The following is a 10,862-nucleotide window of genomic DNA, read 5'->3' on the forward strand; positions in this document are numbered from 1 at the left end:
GATTTCTCTCTTTATTTCTCATCTCTGTTATAAAGAAACATGAGTGAAAAGAGTTCAAGCTGAAAGAAATCTAATCAGTTTAAATGAGTCCGCAGAGTAAACGCTGTGCTCCTCCATGTTCTCTTCTGAATGACTGACACACGTTTACTGCTGTGTGTGTTTGGGGAAGAGCATGCGGTCTCTGCATTGAGTCAGGCGAGTGTGAGCATTGCGAGCCTTTACAGTTAAAATACTTCGGGCTCGTCTTGGCTACTTTCAACCGCGTTGCGGTGCTCCCGAATGGGTTTGGCTGACGAGCAAGACAGACGCCCCCTGATCAGTGTTGCCAAACAAGCGCAATGTTATTATATTTATCATAAATATAATTTATGATCAATAATTTATCAATAAATTAGCCTGCAACATATTGAAACCTCTCAGAGTTTGAAAAGCAAAAACAGATGTGATATTACAAAATTCTTTAAATTGCAATAAAGGCTGTGAACAAAAGAGGTTTGAAGATGGAAAAAGAAAAAAAAGTGACATGAAGGATCCTGGTAACTCCATTTGGAGTTATTGCACACATATTAGGAGCAGTGGTGAACACACACTTCAAACCGTGAAAAAGATAAGCCCTGCATCTCAATGCGCAATCTGCCCCAAATAGTATTGAAAATGACTAATGTCAGTTACTAAATAATAGGCACTTTTTTACAGTCTGATTGGAAGTTGGTGCACACCCACTGTCTAATGTGACGTCGTAGTGACAAGAAAGCACTAAGGGAGCGCTGCAATATAGCAATATATTTCTAATAAAATACATTCGAACCATACCTACTGTTATTATTAGTAGCATATATATATATATATATATATATATATATATATATATATATATATATATATATATATATATATATATATATATATATATATATATATATATATATATATATTTAAAATTAGATAAATAATAGAACTAGTAAAAGTAGTTAAAAATAATTTATATAAATATAAGGAGTTTACCTTCAAAAATGTACCTTTTACGGGCATGGGCCACTCTCTACAAACCAAATATTATAACAATTTCTGAAACTTGGTTACATTCTAATATTGCAGATAATGAAATTATAATTGAAGGATTTACAATGTATAGAGCTGACAGAGGTACGAAAGGAGGTGGTAATTGCTATACGGTGGGATCATTTGCCATTAATCTCTTTAATTGATGAGGCCAGGGATTTTTTTTATTTTGAAGTAATGAATGTGATTGATAAACATGCCCCATATAAAATTCAGAGGGTTAAGGGAAGGACTCTCCCATGGTTGAGCTCTGATATACTGAGCCTTTATAAACTGAGAGATCAAGCACAAGATAAACACCCTCATAACAGGAAACACCCTGATGACTGGGAGGTTTACAGGCGCCTAAAAATGTTTTAAAATGACTTCACCACAGGTGCTTAAAGTTACATGTAAAATGAAAACCAATACGAGTGCTGGGCCTGATGGCATTGAAGCAAAATTGATCAAATATGTAGACTATATTCTTATGTATCCCTTGGCTGATCTTTTATAACTACACTGTAAAAAATTTGTGGTTGTTTTTTGTTGGTTTAACTTAAAAAAGTAAGTAACCTGGTTGCCTTAATTTTGAGTTTATTGAAATTAAAAATTTGAGTTGATACAATAAAGGAAATTCGTTTAATAAATAGAAACTCAAAATATTTTTGTATCTGAACCACATAAAAAATGTGATAAATCATGAAAATAGCACAATTTGGCATGTTTCACTTCGTCATCAGAAATAACACACACAATTACCCAATATGCTTACAAAATCTTTTAATAATCTTTTAATAAAGGTTGTCGAATCTCAAAAAATGTTCATTGTATTAACTCAAAATTTTAATTTCAATGAACTCAATTTTAAAGCAACCAGGTAACTTTTTTTCAAAACATTTACAGTGTAATTCACTGCCGTCTATTTGGAAATGTACCAGAGTAACACCAGTGTTCAAATGGGGAGACAGATATCAACAACTACAGACGTATCTCAATGTGCTGTCCAAAAGATACTAAAAAAAAAAAACTTTAATAACCTATCATATGTTAACAACAATAATATTTTATATCCCTGTCCATCAAGGTTTAGATATAACTACTCAACAACAACAGCTTTACTTAATCTCACCAATGATATCTATATAGGTTTTGATAAGAGAGTCTACCGGTGCAATTTTTATAGATTTCACCAAAGCTTTTGAAACTGTTGACCACTATCTTTTGCTGGTATGTTTTGTTAAATGGGTGCCTCCAGAGAGGTATTGCTCTGGTTCAATTCGTATTTACATTGTCGAAAACAATGTCATGGTTCAGAGACTAATATAATTACTAAAGGTGTTCGACAGGGCTCATCTCTGGGGCCCCTAATATTTTCAATTTACATAAATGACTTGTCTAAAATAATTTTAAAAAAAAGTCAAAATCTATATATATGCTGAGGACACCGTTATCTATAGCTCAAACAAACGTGTACATAATATACAAGTCACTTCAGTTTGATTTTAATCAAATACAATCTTGGCTCACTCAGCATAATCTTATTTTAAATAATAATAAATCTTTCAATATGCTTTTTTTCAAAGCGGCCGGGTCCAAATCGGCAGAGCTTGACCATATATCTATCAGATGGAAACCAACTCGAAAGCACAAACTCTTTTAAATATCTGGGGGTGTGGGTTGTTCCAAAACTTACCTTTAAACCCCACTTTGATTATATAACTAAAGTCTATGCATGTCTTGGTCAGCTCTACAGATCAATCAATAGCTTTACACAAACGATTAGGAAAAGAATAGCAACTTATTTTGCCAATAATTGATTATGGGGATGTAATTTATCAGAATGCAACAGAATCTGCTCTTAAATCTATAACTAACCAACTCACTATGCAGATTTGTTTTGAAATGTCATTACAACACTCATCATTGCTTAATGTATAATTCTCTTAATTGGCAGCAGCCAAAGAAAGGAGAGCATTTCATTCGTTAATCTTAATCTTTAAGTGCATTTATTATGATTTTTCCTTATTATATGAAACAATATCTGGTATTATTTAGGTCATTACATGCCCTTAGAAATGTAACATCTTTCTTTCGAGTTTGTTCAGTTAAAAGAGAAACTGGTAAGAAGGTCTTTTGGTTTAAAGGTCCATCAGATTGGAATAATTTGCCAGCTGCTTTTCATTCTATAATCACACTACAACTGTATAAATCCTCATTATACTTTTATTTAAATACGTCTTGTATTTGCTATTGACGTGCCATTATAAATGTTATTAATATCATTCTCCATGTTGGGTTTTCCTACTACAGATGAATGTCTACTTTGTATATGTATCAGAAGTATTTATATGCTATATTAATGTTTACCAAATAACTTGAATTGTGAAATCCTATAAAGGACAGTGACTTAATTTTTATCTAATGTTAGAGATCATGTTACCATTAAAAGGTAAGAATTCTGAGGGAACAGGGTTGGGAATGTGTTAAGCAGGACAATTGTTAGTCATTTATTTGGTATGTTTTTTTTTGTTATGTGTTGTATAATGTGATGTTGCACATGTAACAGCTATCTTTGTGCCTCAGGACCCCTCGAAAAAGAGATGGATCATCTCAAGGGGCTATCCCTAAATAAATGAATACATTTTACCAGTGCCACAAATAAAGCAAGCCAAGACAAAATCGTGGATGTCGCGAGTCATAAGTGGCCACCAGAATTGTTGCTTTACCAAAAAACTGGCGCAGTGAACCCCTGGATGACAAGCTATGGTGAAACAATGTCCCCACTGAATAACGTCGGACCGATTTCCCTCTGGCTAAAACAAACGATTCGGTGGGCGATGGAGTTACCCCTTCTAAGGCCGAGATAACCTTCGGTTCGATCTCCCACCTGAGTGTGGAGACAAAAAGGGTCTCGGGTAAAACACACTCAGGAGTAGACAGGCATTCGGATTGGTCAAAAATTTTAGATAAAGAATTGGGTTTGATGTTTTTGGAACCCGAGCAGTACGAGAGTGAGAAGTCAAAACGTTCGAGAAAAAAAAGTGCCCACTGAGCCTGCCTAGAGTTGAGTTTTTTAGCGGTTCTAGTTTATTCTAAGTTCTTGTGATTGGTTGGAAGGGTCAGGGCTACCTTTCATAGTATGTACCAGTGACGCCACTCCTCCAGCGCTGACTTGACAGCCAACAACTCTGTTACCAACTTCATAGTTACGTTAGGCAGGTGATAAACGATGAGACAAAAACGCGCAGGGATGCGTCTTGTCTGTGGAAGAATGTTGGGAGAGAACTACTGCTACCCCCACATCTGATGTGTTGACCTCCACTATGAATTTTGGCGAATACAGCCTTAGCTGTATCGGACCATCAAAACGTTGTTCTGGAGGAGGTCAAGGCAGTCAGAGGAGGGGCTATTTGGCTGTAGTTGCGAATGAAACGCCGGTAGAAATTGGCAAATCCCAAAAACCTTGGCCAATCTATCCCAGCCTTAACCTTGTCAGGATCCATAGGCACTCCCTCAGACGAGACGATGTACCCTAGAAAAGGAACAGACTGTGCATGAAAAACGCATCTCTCATCGCCTTGACAAAAAGCCCATTCGCTAACCTCACACATTCATCTGACATGCTGAATGTGATCCTGAAGAGAAGATGAGAAAATCAATGTCATCCAGGTAGACATATATGAACTGGTCAACCATATGTCTCAGCACGTCATTAACGAGTGCCTGGAAGACCACTGGGGAGTTAGACAGTCCAAATGGCATGACCCAGTATTCAAAGTGCCCCCTAGGGGAGTTAAACGCGGTCTTCCATTCATCACCCTTCCTTATGCGAACCAAATGATAAGCGTTACGTGAATCCAATTTTGTGAAGACAGATACTCCCAGTAATCGCTCGAAAGCTGAAGACATCAGCAGCAAAGGATAAGTATTCTTTACCGTGATGTTGTTCAGCCCTCGGTAATCAATACACGGTTGCAGAGAGCTTGGATGCTAGCAAATCAGAAATATGTTTTTCCATAGCCTCCCTCTCTGGAACAAAGTGAATATAATTTGCCCTTAGGCTGAGACTCACCCAGTACTAATTCTATAGCACAGTCATAGGGATGATGCGGAGGAAGAGAAGCAGCACGAGACTTACTGAACAATCTCCTCAGGTCCTGGTACTCCACAACAAATAGTGGAGTACAAATCCGCTGTTAATTTTGTTAGACAAATCCGCTGTCTCCTCCTGGAACACAAAAACAGGAACAGACGAACAAGCAGACAATAAACAAGACTCATGACATGAATTACTCCTCTCAGACAGTGTTGTGGCTCCAATTGACTCTGGGATTTTGCTGGGTGAGCCATGGATGTCCAAGTACAATGGGTGCTAGTGGAGAGTTCATGAGAAACTTTTATAGTTTTTGTGTGATTGCTGTATATGATGAAAGTGATGGAGTCCGTAATGTGAAAAATGTTGGGTAGTGGTTGGCCAGTGAGGGCATTGACAGAGATGCAATGATTGAGTGGAGAGAAGGGAATATGAAGCTTCTGGGCTAGTCCAAAGTCAATCAAATTACCTTCAGCTCCAGGGTCCAGTAAAGCCTTGGTGTTGTGTGTGAGCTGCCCACCTTCGTCTTACCGGGAGGAGTGTAGATGATGAGGTCTTCCTATGATGAGATCCCACCCGATAGTAGACTCAAGGTTACTACTGGGCTTGATCTTTTACTGGGCAGGAGTGGATGAAGGGGCCCGCCTTGCCACAGTATAGGCAAATTCCCTGGGATCTCCGCTTCTATCTATCCTCCTGGGAAAGCCGAGCTCTCCCCAACAGCATGGGCTCCTGATCGGCGACGGGGCTGACTGTCTCCCCTGCCGGCGTGTGATTCCTCCACGTCATGAAACTAATGATTCTGCTGGAACTAACCCATTCTGCTCAACCGAGCGTCGACTCTCAGTGCCAGCTCGATGAGTCTATTCAAGTTAGGGGGAAGGTCCAACATATAAATCTCTCTTTGGATTTTTATTCGGATTTATTTGGATTATGACACGGTCAGCCAGTCCATGCAGGATTTTTTCCCACTGCGCCTACTCGTTCCAACGGCGCTCTGCGGGCAGGGTGCGAAACTGCATGGAATATTCTGACACAGAGCACTCCCCTTGACGGAGATCAGCAAGTAGTCTGGCCACCTCTCTACCCGCCACCGCATGATCGAAAACTCTCTTCATCTCCTCGGAGAATGCCTGGACCGAAGCACAGCATGGATCTTGACTCGCCCACACCTCCGTTCCCCAAAGAGCCGTCCGCTTTGCCTGATAACGGTGTGAACAAAGGCCACCTTGGTCTGTTCCCGAAGAAACGTCTGCGGCTGCAGGGAGAAGTGCATTGAACATCGGGTCAAGATTGCTCTACAGTACTTGGGTTCACCTGCATAACCCTCCAAGGTGGGTAATCGCAGCTCTCGTGGGGAACTAGCCTCTGTGGGAATAGGTTGCACGGGTGGGGTGGGATTCCTAAGCAGCTGTATGCTGCGTGAAGCGAATTCATCCCAACTTGTGGCGCCTGCTGCATCCATCGATGGTCAGATTGTTCTGCAACAAAGACAGGCTCGGGATGCAAGTGCAAAGACACTTTATTAAGCGCAAAAACCACGGTCGAAACCGGTAAGGGAATACACAACACCACAGGCAGGTAAGATGGGTCACAAGTTTGATGGTGGTTGACGCAGGGACCTTGGTGTATTATTACTCCTGTAACATTCAATAGTAACATGCATGACTATCTTCATATGACAACATTAATTATGATTATACAACATTTCTGTCAAAATACCATAGTTGCAGTTTGTCATTACAGTAAAAGTAGGTAATGTGTGGGTTAGAAAACTTTTGTGAACTAATTGTTCATTGGTTGCACAATATTTGTTTTCTGCGTCAATACTGTTGTGAATATCTGCACTCATTCATCTCACAACAGATATTTAAAGTAGTAAGTTACACTGTTGGATATATTTGCAAATTCAAATGCTTCTCTCTGGATCTCACAGCGCTATTATGGTGTCGTGTGACCGGGTCTGAGCTCGCGCTGCACAGGCCGAGCACATGGCATTAAGATATATCAGTAACTTAGTGATTTCAGTAAGTTAGTTACTTTATCACCGTACTAAGTTTCTAAATAGTTTTGCTAGAATAATGTTTGAATTACTTTATTAGCTACTCCTAGCGACCAAACTGGGATAGCTAGGGTTTATTTCCCCAGAGAGCATTAAAATGGATTTTGAATAAACTTCAGTTTTAGACTATATTCAACATTTTAGTACACAATACATGTTATTAAGAGTTGTTTATATAAAATAAATTAGGCTACAACAGCTTCCTCTGTGGACTGTCACTGGGGAAACCGTATTTAACCCAACAGCTGGGTTATTACTAAAAAATAACCCAACAATGTTAAAATGATACAACGTTTTTGTAAAAATAACCTACCATAATGATGTGTACCCCAATGGTTGGGTTAAAAAACAAATACCATTTATAATAGGGCTGTCAAAGTTAACACGTTAATAACACCTTAACGCAAATTTATTTTAACTGCACTAAATTTATTAACGCGCGTTAACGCAGCGCGCATTTTCTGTTTGATCCGTGGCATAGCCTGTAGTTGGAAAAAGCGAGAGCAGTCAGACGCAAAGGATGCAGCAGCAAACATTAATAGGGAAAGAAAAGGGTTGACATTAACATTAATATTCTAAACCAAAAGTGCAGCATTGCCTACATAAGCTACCATATTTTCTGTTTAACTTTTATTAGACTCCAGAATCTAAAGAAAAGTGCGTTTTTTCACTGAACACATTCTTACGCACTGCAGCTCGCGCTTGCTCATGTCTGAGGTAAATCATTAACACCATCACCGCTTACATTGTTTTATTGAACTAAATACATTACAATTGGCTTAAACGAATGCACAGGTTACTGTCCTGAACATGCTCGCTCCCGATTCCGTGTTCTTCACACTGTCCACGTGAATCGCGGCCCAGTTCGGCCAGTTCAATAGGGAATGCTGATCTCTTAAAGGGGCCGCACTACATTCCTACTCGTGGAATATGGACCTCCTCCAGGTATGGTGTGGTTCTGGTGTACTCACTGGTACACATTACCAATTTTTCATACGAACTGTGCCCTGCTCTGAATTAAACTGCCAGTGTAAAAACTCCCTTTATATTCTTAAAATAAGAGAAATCACTACTTACTCTTAATTTTTAAATTTAGGCTTAAAGGGTCATGAACCCCCCCTGCTGCAGCGGTGTTTTTTCACACCTTCGATTTGAAAAAGCTTGTTAAAAGGGGAGTGGTCGACTGTGAAAAGGTGGGATGGTATTGTGTGGAAAGAGGGAATGTTTGCATAATTAGGGGAGTGTCAGTAGGTGCATTAAGATTAGCGATACCAACAGCAGCAGTTACAGCGGTTCTGAGACATGTTCTTGGTTCACGTTGGCATTGTTTACCACAGTGAGATTAAATGAGGGATGAGTACAGCGAATGAGAGCTATGAGTGGCGTGCAGCAGAGATCGCAAATCATTCAGCTCTTCAAAGTTCAAACCAGCATAATTCAGTGAGAAATGAAAATAAATGTTATTCTGCATGACGTAATATTTTGCAAACGTGATAAAACTATATTTGTCCAAATATGCACGCTGTTTGGCAAGATGAACGACGCGCCAACGTGATAAGAGAACGTGAACCACCCAACATGCGATGAGATAGAGATGTGTAATTCTAGATCGGGGTAAAAGCGAAGGGGTTTGAGGCTGACCGCGCATCTGAAGCAGAGCGACGCGCCCTGGGTTGCCGTGACGATCCGCGCTGTCTATCACTCGGCAGCTAAATCTATATTTGTCCAAATATGCAGCACGCTGTTTCACTAAGAGCCCGAACACATGCGGTTTAGTGCATGGCTGTGACGACAAATAAAACGGAGAGGACGTGGCTTTTGTTCAATAGCCTACAGATTGGTTATTCTGCACTCCTGACATAGATAGTCAACGCTTGCAGGTTCGGCGTGCGATTCCTCAGGTGAATTTTACTTTACCGAGCCTTTGTAGCAAAGGCTTCCACAGACGGCGCCGGTTACAGCTCGCTCGGCGCCCTTTACGTTACTTCGTATCAGCACAACGCCCAGCTTTCCTCCATGACTTTTCCGCACGCTGCTTCCAAAACTTCCCCACCATATCTCTACAATAATGATGGAAGACGAGCCTGACAGAAGTGACTGTCTCATGCATATTAACTAAATTATCTTGTATGCATACTACAGCGCAGGGATTGGACTGAATGAGCTTTATGTCATGAATATATATCGAGAATCGCTCGGAGCGGTCGACGTCAGCATGTCTCCAGCAGCCCATACTTGGGCCGAAAAGGCCGCGCCGACGTCAGCATTTGTGACGTTGCTCCGACTAAGCTTTTCAAACCGGAAGACAGAAATCGCTCTGAAAAATGCAAAAATAACTATTTTCACATATGCATACCATTAATGAGTACCCTTAGTGTTTTCAATGATGTGCAGCCTATACATATCTGTTTACATCTCAAAAAAAGTGTTTTGGGGTTTCATGACCCTTTAAGAGACATGAAAAATTTCTTAGATAAACATCTATGACCTTTGATACTTCTAGTCTTCATGCTGTATTGATTATTGAATAAGTATGGTTTCACTAATAATAAATGTACATTTGCATAAAGCATGCATATTTGTCCATACCGATGTTGATTAGAGTATTAAAAACGCAATTTAAACTTAATTTAATAATTTAAGATACATTTACAATTGCTAAAAATGTGCGATTAAATTGTGATTAATCACGAGTTAAAGCAGCACTAGGTAACTTTTTAACCTTCATAATATATTTTTTAAGACTCTTGTGATGATAAATCGACTTACAATAGGTTGAATGACACGTCTGCCATAGCTTGATGGGGTATGTATCGTTTTTAATCATACTTTTAAACTTCGGGTTTCGGGTAGTAACCCGAGAACAAAAAAAGAACTACAAAATTCGACTGCTTTACGGCATATACGTCACTTCCACCAACACACACACTTCCTTAAATTCCCACGTGCGAGCCCAACTTTGTTCGTCGGATAATATAGTCATGTCCGAAGCAGCAGAGACAAATAAGAAAGAAAAGGTTTTGTTGGAGGAAAGCAATAAGAGGAAACAAAAAAGTGATGGGATTAAAGGCAGGACGAGAATCAACATGTGACCAGCATTTGCTCGTTGGCTTGAGCTGAAGGAGGCGTGACCGACCGATGCGGTCCTGCTTGTTACGGTGAGCTACCACTCAAACATTGAACTGAAGTATCATATGGATTCTGTAAAACGCTAACCAATAGACTACTATAATGACGCTGGCTTGTAAACGTGAGCATCGTGATTATTTGGCGTTTGAAAAAAATAAAACCCATGAAATTATATTCATATGACATGCTGAAACATATGCCACTGACTGTACCTGATGAAGACATTTCACACGCGACGCCAGAAGAACACCTGCATGTGAACTCCTCCTGCAGTGTTCAGGGGAACTGTTAGTGCTGCACCGACCCGCGGGGCCACTTTTATGAAGTTATTTGGCCCGCACCGCACTACTGTATATATTTTTACAACCCGCCCCGCACCCGCGACAATTAAATAGACATATGGGGTCCGCGGGTTATGAGACGACCCGCGCATCACTAGTTCAGGGCTATCAGGGTTGTCATGTCAACAAATGCGCGCGCGTTGGCATCCCCTGTTGTAGGATGACAGAGCTTACGACAGTAGAGGACATTATT

The sequence above is a fragment of the Pseudorasbora parva genome, chromosome 14 (genome assembly GCF_024679245.1).
Source record: "Pseudorasbora parva isolate DD20220531a chromosome 14, ASM2467924v1, whole genome shotgun sequence".
Taxonomy (NCBI): domain Eukaryota; kingdom Metazoa; phylum Chordata; class Actinopteri; order Cypriniformes; family Gobionidae; genus Pseudorasbora; species Pseudorasbora parva.